General features: G+C 39.2%; 1 protein-coding gene across 1 annotated transcript in view; it reads left to right on the forward strand.

Moving 5' to 3' along the window:
- Window positions 1-268: 268 nt before the first annotated feature.
- The window catches only part of tnr (tenascin R (restrictin, janusin)), a gene marked incomplete at its 3' end in the record, with an annotated part of 165,626 nt that continues 153,689 nt past the window's right edge, over window positions 269-12,205 (forward strand). Inside the window, exon 1 of the mRNA XM_083927949.1 lies at window positions 269-404. The remainder of the gene's footprint in view (window positions 405-12,205) is intronic.

Consider the following 12,205-nt stretch of genomic DNA (forward strand, 5'->3'; position numbering starts at 1 on the left):
AGCTGACATCCTGAGAGTATGAGAGAGAGAGCATCTTAGCTCACTAGAAAGGGAGAGGGAGGGAGAGGAAGAGAGGAAGAGAGAGAGAGAGAGTGGAGCAGCACTCAACCACGTTGCCCGTCCTCATATTTCCCTCTGCAGCTGTGCGAGGCAGAGTGAGCGGCAAAGAAGAGAGAGCACATCTGATTCTCGTGGAAACAGCAGGACCACGTACCACTTGGCCGGGAGATCGATGCAGTTACGCCAAGCCACAGTACGGGTGAGCGGCCCATAGGACGTCCGTGTACTGCCAGAGAGAGAGAGAGAGCGAGAGGAGCCAAAGGGACAGAGAGAGAGAAGAGAGTGAGAGGGAAGAAGATTACCCAAGGCCAATTTGAAAGCTTTCAGCTGGTCACTCGGAGCAGGTGAGTTAACTTGTGCTTGCGTGGAACGGGGACGGGTGGCGCGTTCTGCTTGTGACAAGAGTGTGTATGCGTGTGAGCCTTTTATCTTTTACACTCATGCACAGTTGTATTTTTATTTTCCTACGTGTTAGTGCTGTGTGTCTCCTTTTTTTTCTTCCCGTTTTAGTTTGTGCATCACTTGCAAGACAGTGTGCATTTATAGTCGTAGCCAGGTGATTAACTGAGGAACCTCAGTATCAATCAACCCGTTATCATGCTGTGCAGAGAGGAACACAACAATAGCTGCTTAACGACCTCGTCCTGGTCTGTGGGTTTATGTGTGTGTGGGTGCTTTTGGAGTTAAAATGCGTGTGTGTCTTGTAAAAGGATGTTTTGTTTTAACAGGTGAAATGTGTCTGAATTGCAGCCACTTGGGAAATGTAATAGAGTCATTCTAAAAACTTGCTTTGAGAAAATTAATTGGGAGGAGTTGGTGTCATTGCATGGAAATTTGTCACAACTGTCATGTGAAGGATATTTGTCTACGGCTTCTTGTATATTCTTAAGATAGACAACTTATTGTGTCAGTTAAAGGATTTTCTTCTTCTTGGTTTGTTACTGTTGAGTTTGAATGAAGATTAGGGAACTGGTTTGAAACAACATTTTCACCTCATTAAATAGATCCAAATTGTTGAAGGAAAATAAAATTGTGACCGTGGTCATTTTGTACACATAACATCTTGAATTTCTTATTGAAGTATGATGACACTGTAGTACTTTCAAACATAGGCTTGTTGTAATAGTTTCCAAAATTGCCCCATCTAATTGATCAGCATTTTATTGTATTTTTTTTTTTATTTTAACCTTTATTTAACCAGAAAGCCCCTTGAGATTGAAATCTGTTTTTCGAGGGAGACCTGGCCAAGACCGGTTGCCAGTTACAGATTAAAAAGACAGTGACAATTTATGGAAACGCATGATGAAAGTACAGAAAAACAGGGAATACACACATCATACATACAAGAAGATTCTGAATCCAACTTAGATAGAACAAGTGCAATTTTCAGTTACATGGACCATTTGAAATGATGAGCATTAGGGGTGGGAATCACACAGGATCTCACGATCCGATATCATCATACGTAGCAAAACCATAACGATGGTATGACGATTTCGCAATACTTTGATACATTTTTAGACAATCATACACGATACATCACAATATCTGTGTAATTGAAGAAGAGAACCATAAAAAGAGAACAGGCAGGAATTATGTCAGTTTCACATAATTTGACAACCGATGAAACAATGACCAACGAAATGTAGGGATGTGCCAATCCAATACCCAGTATCAGCATACTGGCCAAAATCAGAGGATCAGCTATTGGAGGTTATAAAAAGTAGAGAAAAGATGATTTGATGTCCTGTCATCTGTCCATACTAGAAAACTGTGAAAAAGAGCAGAGAAAACAACTGCCGGCTGCCAGGTCACATTTTAAATGACGTTGGCTAATCATCATCGACCTGTAAGTACTGGAGTTATCGGAAGAAAAGATGCATGTTTTGTTCAACTCATTTTCTTTAACCAAGAGTGTAGAATAAAAGCATCAGTGGGGACCAGTGGAGCAGCGAGGTGGTTCTGACCAGAGGAGGAGCTGCTGCTACGGCGTGTGGGGCCCTCTGCCTTCCGCCAGAGCTCGGACTTCTATCAGCGTACATTGCTGCTAGTGTACATTGATATCACCAGATGGCTCATGTGGATAGTGAATACAATCTGAAGCTGCTGTTGACTGAAGTGCAGATTGACTGACTGACTGAATAAACAGCTCTATATATTCATGCTGTTGTTACGCAATGTTAAGAGGTGTTTGACTGGAACTGGGTTATCTTATGTGTACTGAAGTTTACAAAATAAATAAATAAATAAACAAATCCAAAAGATACACATTTCTATCTCGAAATCAATGAACGCCAGTAAAAACAAAATGACAGTGCTTAACAAGCATAACCAACTTGCTTTATGTAAACCTGTCTGTCATGTACAAGATGAACAAACTGGCTATGCATGTTCGTCGTAATGCCCGTGCACTTACTTTCCTGAGAAAGAAGAAATGGGAATCTGTTAAGAGCGCATGCATGTTTTGATAGAAATATTGATATTTAGCGCCAATGTGTTGATAACGTATTGAAAGAGGAGGCAGTACAATATATTCCTGTATCAATATTTTGTCCCACCCCTAATCAGTATAAGTATGGAGAAATGAAAACTAGTTTTTTTCCATCAGACTGTTGTCATTTGCCCTTTCTGCGCTTGTTAAAATGCTTGTGGATTAATACAGCCCCATTTACTGCCTTTTCTACACAGATAATTATGTGTGTTTCAGCTGCAGTGACTTATTATTATATATGTTGATATTTAGAAAGTCGGTCAATATATGTGGACCATCTCTCCATGCCTTTTTATGTTGTACCTGGTTTGGAAATACCATTCTCGATATATCCCATCATCAATCTGTATGTTTATTTCTATCTATCAGTCTCTGTTCCTCTCCCTTTCCCATAACACCCCCCGCCTGCTTCCCTCTTTCCCTCCATGTCATCCCATGAAGGTTATTTCCATATATCGAGTTGGTTTAATTTGTCAAAGTCAGCCAGACATATTGTTCATGGTCACAGCAGGGAAACAGTTTGGGAGGGATTCAGTGTATTCAGGTATTCTCACCAATTGGAAGCAGTGGTGATTGTACCCTGAGAAGAGAGAGAGACAGAAAAAGGCAGAAGTAGTGAAACAAGAGCAGAGAAAACCAACAATTCAGTTTCCTTTTAAACAGAGAAGCACGTGTGTGTGTGTGTGTGTGTGTGTGTGTTTGTGTGTAGGCTGTGAATGAGGAGGCATGAGGTTATCAGTCTTTGGATTAATCATATCTCGCACAGATCTTGCCTTTCCCTCGCTCCCATGTGGATCCTGTGTCATTATGCTGAGACACCGAATCTGAGAGATCACTTTCTCTCTCTCCGTCTCTCTTTCTCTTCCCGGGCACATCAGACTCACTCTGTCTTTCTGTCTTTGTCTTTACCTCTCACCGGCTCTTTATACGGACATCACTCTCTGCCTCTCTTTCTCACACACATACATATGCAGAAACACATTTAGGGAGACTGCTGCTCATAAAACATGCAGAACTCATGCGATTGAAATTCAAATTAAAGACAAAGCTCTAATAATTTTACCGTATGTTATGTTGAAGAGAGAGATCCTGTCCTTTTTATAAGATTGTGTGAATTTGAAAGACTTCTCTGGGACCTGCATTACAATTTAGCTGCATATGCTGGATTTATGGAAATGTGATAGAAGTGTTACTGAATAGAACAAACATAAAGTTATTCAAATGTTTACTCTCATTGTTTGTAGTTTTCTGTTGCATTTGTTACAAGTCACTCTGTTCTCAGTGATTCATTTGCAAATGTTTTCTATAAATTGCTAAAGGAGCGGCTGGTATTTGTTGAAGGTTTCTCACATCCCCAGTATTTTCCTTTCTCTGTCTCAAAATCATTCACATTTATTTCGGTGCCAACGGCCTGCTGAACAAGATTGCAATCGTCTATGTGGTAATTAATAATTTACATAATACTTCATTCTGGGAGAATTTTATTTTTCTCTGCGCCACTGTTAATTGTGTTAGCTAAGCTACCGTCATTACTTATCGTTAGGACGACAGTTAAATGTGGACATATCCAGCTCTCATTAGTGACTACATCATCCATCAGATACTGCACAGATTTACCCACAGTAGCAGATAAGAAAGTGCAGTAAAAGGACAGAAAGCTTTAACTGTTTGTTCATCTTTAAGTCGTATCACAGAAGCACAGTTGCATTCCATCTTTGCTAATAAGATTAGCACTGTTATGGTTCTGATAACGACACTTTGTATTTGTACATTATATCGATGTGAAAACAATTATTCTAATTGTTTTGTGTAAACGTTGTTCATTTCTACTTGTACTATTAATACATTAAAGATGCTTAGTACAATATTAAAAAGCTTTAGAGAGATCAGTGAATCCCCCCCCTCCCCCTGCCATTGTTCATCTTTGCAAGAAGCACCTCAGCAGCCTCCTGTGCTATCATCTCAGTCTGTGTGATAAATCCTTGGTAGACCGCTCTGATTTATGCTTTCAAGGTAGAGGAGCCAGACATGGACATTTGTCTGTAAATGTGTGAACTATTACCTTTCTTTCTTTCCTGCTTTATGTTATGCTGTCCTCCCTTTTCATATTTCTGCTGTTTATTCTACTTCTCTTACAATTCTCCCCTATGGGATTACTAATTAGATAAGTGATACACAAATGTTGAGTCATATTGTGTAGGGATATGTTATGTGTGGATGTGTACCAAATGTTCATATCAAGATTATTGTTGGCAAGAATTTCATGGTATCATAATCCTATATTAGAATATACTAGACTCTACAAAACAAAAATATGATATTAAATAAACTGAAATAGATTTTAAAACAACCTAACTACATAGATAATGTTATTTTATGCCCAGTGTCTAGATCTAGACAGACAATGAGCCTGGTTGCTTTCACAGCTGTGGTTTCTCTGCCAACTATTGTGCTAATAAGGGTAGGAGCGATGTGTTGTACCCATGATGCGCTCTGAAAAGTTGTTCATGCTGTCAACCTTTATAATCTCATTTAAATGCCATTCCTTATTATTTTTGATATTCAAATTATATTCTAATGTTTAATGCTCAACTTCAGCCTATTATTAATATTAACGTTGTACCTATATACACAACACAGGCTTACACATTACCAATGCCATGAGGTGCGTTTCCACTAAGGTCGACTACCCGGAATGAGGCAGGTCTGTCTTGCCAAAAACGCCCCTATATTGAATGTGAGTTGCGCAGGAGGCTGTTTGACCGGGTAGAAAATGGCCCTGTTGGAGAGCAGGGCCTCTTTTGTCCCCAGAGATATATCCGATTGTTGATTGGATAACGCTAAGCAGGGTGTGACGTGTGGTAGTAAAGACGCCACAACAGCGCTGAAGTAGAGTAGACACTTTTATCCAGTGGTGTAGTAGAACGCAGCACAGAAAATGATCTGCGCACGCACTGGCACGGCACTTTACTGCATGCTCCCTCTCCCTCTCTCTCTCCCATTTACACACTCACACACATAGACACACCGTAACGTTAGTACTGCAAGTGGGTTGACGGCTGGTATGTTAACACACACTTTCACCGCGCCTCAAATCTGGGTGTAGCGCTGTAACACTTATCAGCTGATCACCAGCGCTCTAAACCGATTCAGAGTGATACGTCACCTCCGGAGTCTCGTAAATCCCTGCCGGGCCTTTTTTGTAATGGACACATGGCCAGTGAACGGCCATTTGAGAGGGAGTGTCCTTAAACTTTTCCAGCGGCCACTCTATAGGGCTAGAGGAAAAAAAGGCCTATTATCAGCATGTGGTTGTTATACGTACTGTCCACTGGAGGGCATTTCCACAATACATTGAAATTACCATCAGTGGATACAGAATTGACATCGTTCACTTGTCAACTTTAATGAACGCATTCAATTTCAGCTGGTTAGTACTATGACGATAAGAGAGTGGCAAAAAGAGGAAATGTTAATTCTCTGCTTAAGCTGCAGTTCCTCGTACTCTAGATCGCATAACGTTAGCTTGCCAAGATGTAGTGTTAAGTGGTTTGCTGTCAGGTTGCTCATTGTTCAGTGATATTTCATTTTGGCTTGGCATATTCTGCAGTTAACTATATCTTAATTTACTATCTTATTTATTGTTAATTTGTTATTTTGGAGATCCGTTTCTTGATGGATCTCCAAAAACTTTTCACACATTTCTAAATGGTCTGGAATAGTAATCTCCATGGTAAATGTTTGCGCTGTATGCCAGGTAAGTTTGGTAAATTCCATCTAAACATCCACCAATCTCTGTTGGGTGCGTCGCTTTCTGCCATTTCCGAGAGTAAGACGCGACCATAGATTGTATAAAAGAGATGGAAGTAGCTACTGGGACGTAGCTCATTAGTTTGACAACTAACGTTTTGAAATCTCAAGTTCGGCATGTTGGTCGTTAGAATTTTCTTTTTTAAAACTGGATGTGACCATATTTGGATGAGTGGGCGGAGCTGAGCACAAAGTGTTACGTCAATGGGGCTGTGCTAAGCTAAAAGCTAAAGAGGGAAATTGACAACTTTCAACCTACTGATGAGAACCATCTAGTGGACTGTTGCCAACAGGTAAGCGGGGAACTCCGGGTGCTGGCTCCATTCATCTGCATGCACTGTCCACGCTGCACTGGCACAGAGCTGATTGAAAACCTGCTAACTAGCCAATGTAAACGTTGTTAGGAAGGTGCAAGTGATTGCTGACATTTTAGGTGACCAAAATGTTGCAATTAATTAAGTATATAAGCTTAAATTATTGACATTAAATGGATGAAAGTGGGATAATGCGACTCCTTAAACGGACGTGACACACGTATCAGACGTATCACCCTGTTGAATCTGTTGGGACTACAGAAACAGTCTACTGCTCTTTGATATAAAAGTGCTTCATTACAGTCGTAGCCTTGCATATCTGTGTATTTTGCCAACGGGTGCTACAACATTTTCATGGGTTTTATTTTAGCAAATACTGTAAATTAATAAAACATGTCTGAATTGGCCCTGATATTGATCCTTAGCATCAGTTTGAGAAAACCCTAGTTGTTATTTTTTAGTTTGTTTGACCTTGGTATAAAGACTGAAATGCAGAAATACCTAAAACTGCCACGGTTTCCTAACAGCATTTTCATGCTGACATTCATTTTATTTGCTGGATTAAATTTTGAGAACTAATAGATTTACTTATTGAATCCTATTTCGGATTTTTTGTTAAAAGTTATTTGTAGTGTACACTAACTTGAGAAAAGTAAACCCAACACTTGAGACAATACAAACATCAAAGTCATTCACTGTTGATCCCTCCACCACAAAGTACTTTATTAACAAAAGACTGATGAATGTGCCTATTATGCTGATATTATCAAGATGCTTGTCCGTCTGCCTGCCTTGGGCCTCACACCGGACATTGTGAGCATCTCTCTCCTCTCTCTTCTCTCTAATAAAAAAAATAATAGATGAAGAAAAACAGTTGCACTGTGTGTGCAGTATTTGCTGGTTGGGAATGCCTGATCTGACAAGATGTTGTAAATTTCATATACGCAGTGCTGAGAGCGGGAAAACAGGAATCGATAACAGGATGTCCAAGAAAGCAGGTCTGCTATATCCTGGACCACTGACGAAGGACATTTGTATTTTCAAACTGTTTTGATGCTGTCTGATTTAACCACTCAATTGATCAGGCTGTAAAAGCGGTCGGAAGTGCTCAAAATAGATGTGTACTGTATATCACAAATGATTTATAGAAGCAGGACAGGAGCTTGGATTGGTTTTTAAACCTCCTGGGAGCTTTGTTTTACCGTGTTAAACAGCCAGCTGAGAGAGGGAAAATGATAAAGCTCATAGGATCATAAAATGTGAGGATAAATTTGACCTGCCCACTTGAAATAATGGAGGCAATGCGTGTAAGATAGGAGAGTCATTTTCTTCCCCTTTTCATCCCGTACCTGAAGGCAAAATTTTCCGAATGGGGCAACATAATTGAACTTATCTAAACCTCTGATTTTATCATATCATAGAGCACTGTAGAGACTATTTTGTCTTTATTTCAAACTGTGAAATCACAGACATCTAGATTGGTTCTTTTTTGAGCCAGACCAATATATCGGTTGGCTGAAAATTGATTTTTACATAACATATAATACAGTAAAACGGTTATTGGTGTGATTAAGAAATGGTGTCATTATGTTGGTTCAACAGAGAGCGGTCAGCTGAACATACAGTACCGATTTTATATAATGTATAATAGTGTTATGAGCTGAGTCATATTTGCACGATCCACATAGACAAGATGTGTCTTCACAATATCGGCCGATATCCTTAATTGGTGTAATTTTCCCTTCAGAATCGGTATTGGTCTCAAACATCCCATCACAGTTGGGCCCTAGTTCTTTTGCCAGTGTGCTTCAAACACAATCCAAAGAGTTCAGAGTTCAAACGAGTGCTCTTGTTGGGTGAGTATCCCCTTTTCCAGGATCCATGGCATGTGGTGTTGCATTAAGAAGTACCATCCGCAGCCAGCATGTGCTATATCTTTTTTTACAAGCGGCCGCCTTATGAATCTTGTGGGGATGTGCTTGAGAGGTTTTATTTTTATCCCCCATCTCCCAGTCCTCCCCAGCATTTAGAGACGCTGGGCAGGCCATGTTAATGATCCTCATTAGCCAAGGAGCTTGAATCCAAACTGGAATTCTTCCACTTCCACTGCTGCTTAACATTTGCGTTTCTTTTACCGTCCCTGTCTGTCTATCACACTCTCTCTCTCTCTTTCTCCAATCCCCCAACATTTTCTTTACATCTCCTTCTTTCTCTCTTAATCTCTCCTTCTTCTCCTACCTGAGTGTCTGCACTGGGAAATAGTCTGTGAAGGTCTTCCATCTCTTTCAACCTCTTCTTCAGATGTATTTTTTCCAGATATTTACTGCACAGTGTTAGTCCCGGGGTACCTGTGTATGTACCTGTGTATTTGGAGATAATACAGTAAAAGATAATAAGACATATTTAATATAATTTAATAAAAAACATATTATTTATGTACAAAACAAGCTTATAGATTGTCACTTTTCATGTCAACACCACACAAATCAGAATTAATGATTGAATAAATCTCTTCTTTCTCGCAGTGACAGCTGAGGCCACTAAAAACCCTGGAGTCATTGTGCCATCACAATGGGTTTTTTAAAGAAACTTGGAACATTTAGCTGTTGTGATATCAGCATCTGTTGATCTCTTGCCTCTCCATCGGATCTTCCACTGCAGAGCAGGAACAGGCGCAGACCGCTCCGGCTGCGAGGCATTTAATGCGACCTGTTTGTGTGTGTTTATGTATTTGCTGTGTACATTGCTTCGTGTATGTCTTGCGAGAAAGGGAAGTTTTCCAGGTGACCTCTGATACATCTTTTTTTTTAAATCCCTACTGTAAAGTATAAAGCTTAAAGTTCAGGCATGAACCCCCTCCAGGCAGCCTGTGAAGGATGTTCAGATATACAAACATGTCGGCTCAAGAGACACCTTTAGCTGAAGGGTAAATATGCTCTGGCTCTGTTTATACAACAACTGTGCAGCAGTTAGATCCAGACGTTGTTTGATACCTGGCTGACTGGGGATTATCTGAAGATGTACAGTCCAGGCTGCTACACTGCATCATTTCGATTCTTATCTAAATGTTCGCTTTATGAAACCTTTATTTAGGAGGGGAAGTCAAACTGCACACTGAGGGGAAAAAAAGTCCCCCAAAATGTGCCCTGAATACATGAATTATCCTGAAGCACAGGTTCGCTGTGTTCTGTTAAAATTTGTCTAATTTGCATTTTTGTAGAGTTTTCTGATTGCAAAGTCTCATTAAGGGAGGAAAGGTTAAATAATTATAATTATGGAGAAGGTTTTTTGTGTAGTGACTGGGATATTGCCTGAATTGTGAAGGTTGTGAAGCTTTTTAAACTTGACATTTGGTCTTTTTGGAACAAATACTTTGAGATTTTACTGAGGATACGCAACTGAGTGTCCTCAATAAAAAATATAACATTAAGGACACAACTTCCTTTTGTCTAACGTCCTCTTTCCTTCATCCCTCCCTTGTCTTTCCTCTAAGAAAAAAGGTAGTAGTAGTTGAGGAGTTTATTACAGATAAAAATGATAAAAATTAAGACTGAGTCAGAAAATGTGTGTGATCTGAGCAAGGGAGCCAGAAGTTGGTGGCAGGGGCCAACGCTTTGCTTTTTTGGGAAAGACTCTTGAAGTCATGTGCGGCAGTGTGTAAACAGCCGACAATCAAGCCGGCAACCTAAAAACAGACTAAATGTACCAATACACTGTAAACTCAGTCACACAGTACATATTTTAGGTACTGCGAACAGAAGTATATTTAAATAATCTCTTGTAAGTTTAAAATTGAAGGCATTTTCACAGCATGTTGGTTAGTGACCAAAGACATCTTGTTGTTGTTTCAAGTACATCAATGGGGAGAAAGAAGAGGATAACATTGTAATGCAGTTAAACGTTGACAGTGAAAGTTACATTCCTGAACTTGGATAAATAATTAATTCTAAATCAAAGTCCACTTACTAGTACCTAAAAAATTAAATACCTTCTGTCTTTTTGTATGAGTATGCTGAAAGATTGTGCAGACAGTGTTGAAAATTCTCTGCACTAAGTATAAATTCACTATGGACTTTGTGTTATGCACACGTCATACAGTGAATATTAAAAGCTACAGTAAACAGGCGGCTTTATCCAGTAAATCCACTCTGCAGATTTTCATAATCTCAGCTGGTATGGTGTCCTGTTCCAACATTAACTCCCATAACTGTCACAGTGCACACTGGCCCATTTGACGTCCTGCTGACAACAAATCTATAGATTTGTTTTGGTGGTTACAGAGGGATATATCTCTGTACCTCTCTTTCTCGGTTATGGACTAATTTGACTTAAAATAAAACACTTTTTAAATGAAACATGGTTTGTACAAACCAATGAAACCAGCACCTTCACACACCAGTTAATTGCACATGTGATTAAGAACTAAGAAAGCGATTTTTTTCCTTGAACTTTCCATCTGTCTGCCATTTACCAGGATGGTGTCATTAACTTAATTCGTCCTTAGCTCATACAAAAATCCATTCTCAGTCATGGCACACAGTGAGCAATTATAACTGCTCCAGTTGTTGCATTTGCATACTTTCATAGAATATGCATTCTGATAGATTAGATTTTCCACTTAATATGCATAACAGAGTTGTTATGGGTGGTTTGCACAAGATATACCTAATAACTGGTTTGACTGAGCATCACTGACTTTTGCCTAATGCCTTAGGACATGGATATCGATATTTTTCATGATTTCTGTGTTAACTTTTTAAAATTAAACCATCTGAACTCAATGTAAATTTCGTCTTTTCCAAAAAGATGTGGCATTGTTCTCCGGTCACATACTCACCTCTGTCATCATTAGGTTATGTCATACGGCACAGGGTTCTGCACCGTTAACATAGAGAATTTGTTTTAAACCAAACAACACAAAGCAAGCGTTTTGCTTTCACAAGCCTTACAAATACCACATGAGGGCAAGAACAGTCAGATTGTGCAAGACAGGTTTGAGGTTGACTTTGAAGCCATGTGCTGTGTGCAGTTATGATGGAGGATCTTAATGTTTTTGTGCTAATGCAGGTAGTGATTACTGTCACACAGTTAGTAACTAAAGTGTTTTCAACTTTTACTCAAAAATGTCATTAAAAATTGTATTTCTTTCCATATAAATGCTTTGCTGGGAATTTAAATATATAGAGAAAACGAATGTCATTAGCTATCAAACTATTTTGACATTTTTGTTATGAGCTTTATATACTGAGTAGAGATAATAAAATGTTGACCCATGCGTCTTAATCTACAGTTGTGGATGCTGCATCAGAGGCTTTTACAATAACTGTACTGCAGTTTAAGTTCAGGTAATTTCATATGCTACAATTTATCAATGCATTATCTCAATTATTACACAGAAACATGCTTTACATACTTCAAAACACATTTTGTTTGTTTGTTCTTTTGTTGCAGCCCAAAACCTAGATGATATTGCACATACTCTGCAAACTTTTCATTGATCTTTCCCAATCAATATCTATCCCTTTGGAGA

Source organism: Echiichthys vipera, assembly GCF_963691815.1.
Source record: "Echiichthys vipera genome assembly, chromosome: 15".
Lineage (NCBI taxonomy): Eukaryota > Metazoa > Chordata > Actinopteri > Perciformes > Trachinidae > Echiichthys > Echiichthys vipera.